The following is a 1,737-nucleotide window of genomic DNA, read 5'->3' as shown; positions in this document are numbered from 1 at the left end:
TATCTCTTTTTGAATCACAGGGTATACAAAAGTAGCTCCGTGATCGAGTCTTATTCCATATAACTTTGAGATAAAATAGGTTTACTATGCCTTTTGTGTAAAGATGATAGGTCATGGGGGTGCCTCAGATCATTTCAGGGCATAATCTTAAATCAACAAAAGATATGTCAATCAGATCTTCAATCCTGGTGTGCCTAGAAACAACTTTATAAGTACTCCTTTAAGAGTCTCAGACTGTCTATAGTCATGCCACCCTGAACAAGCCCGATCTGGTCTGATCTCAGTAGCTAAGCAGGGTCGGGCCTGGTTAGTACTTGAATGGGAGACCACCTAGGAAGATCAGGTGCTGTAGGCATAAAAAATAAAAAATAAGAGATTGTAAACTGACAAGGTCCTTGCAATCTCTGAGGTCAACCAAGGGACTTCACCTAAAGAAATAAAATAAAGAGTCTCAAACTGCTTTCTCTACTGTCTATTTTATCATAATATCAACAATAAAAAATTCTATGTTTTTCCAAAACAGTTTAGGTCTACATAGACTCAAGTAGCAATTATTCCCCTTACTTCTGGAGAGATTAATAGAGATTTTAAAACAGCAAATAATCAAAGATAAAAATATAATTTTATGTCTAAATAAAAAAGAAAACAGTGGTGTTCATTTCAAAACTTACGGAAAGTAAAATTTAACAAAATCTGTGTAGCTGGTGGGGAGTGGCAGGTTTTAGTTTTTTCTTAGTACATGGTGGATGATTATATCATAATCTGGAGGAAAGTAGAGTTCTTAAGGTTGAGATAAATTGGATTAGTAAAATAATCCTGCTAGAAGGCGAAAAGCAGGGAAATAATGTTTACACGCAGATTAGTAATCTGGTCATAAATGTGCGAGCCTCAAGAAAGCGCAGATGTTCATCTTATGAAGATATAGTTTCAGGGCCCTACAGTTAAATTAAAACTACACTCAGGGCATCACCTATGTCATGGTCTTTTTGTGATGTTTAGTTAATTGGTTGACAGTTCTTTGTCCCATAAATGAATCATCTCGATAAGAAAAAAGAGCCAAAGATAATTTTCAGACTGCTAAAGAATGTTTTTTAGTCACTATAGACATTTTGCTATACAATTTAAGAACTCCTTAGCCAATATCAGCTTCATTGATATACATGGGCTTGTCGGGATCAAAGATCTTGATGCACAGCACATGTTTTTTGGGATCCCATCCATCTGACTTTATAGTAACATCTCTCCATTACTGCAGTCATTACTAGGTAACTAATGATTTTACCCTGGAAGTGTTCAAACTTCTATTTTCTTATTGCTATCCTGTAAAACGAAGATAACAATTCCTTCTCTAATACTTTTATTGGAGAGGTGATAAAAAATGTAACATTGTTCATCTAGAAAATGGCCTGACACTTTCCATAGATCAATAATGTGTTCTTTAGTATTGCATTTTAAACAACTCGTGCAGCCTAAAAATATTTGAATTGGTTCTAAAAATACCTATTTGAATTAGAGACACTAACAAATGAAGAAATAAGGAAAAACTTTATATAAGAAAACCAATGTTGTATGCCAAAGACAATAAATTTTCAAAAGATTCCATTTGTGATAAGTTTGGAGACAGAAAATTCATTTGAGGAATGGCCAGAACTGCAATAGGAAGTAGAAGAAAGAAGAAGCAGAGAAATAGACAGTGAACAATTTAAAAAAAAAAAAAAAAGGTAAAGGAGAAAAAGG

General features: G+C 34.0%; 1 pseudogene; it reads left to right on the top strand.

Annotated features, from left to right (window-relative positions):
* The first annotated feature begins 236 nt into the window (after positions 1–236).
* LOC111742246 lies at positions 237–355 on the top strand (annotated as a pseudogene).
* The last annotated feature ends 1,382 nt before the right edge of the window (positions 356–1,737 follow it).

Source organism: Pteropus vampyrus, unplaced genomic scaffold (genome assembly GCF_000151845.1).
Source record: "Pteropus vampyrus isolate Shadow unplaced genomic scaffold, Pvam_2.0 Scaffold89, whole genome shotgun sequence".
In the NCBI taxonomy this organism is placed as follows: Eukaryota; Metazoa; Chordata; class Mammalia; order Chiroptera; family Pteropodidae; genus Pteropus; species Pteropus vampyrus.
Note: the sequence above shows the minus strand (reverse complement) of the source record. Positions and strands in the feature narration are given on the sequence as shown.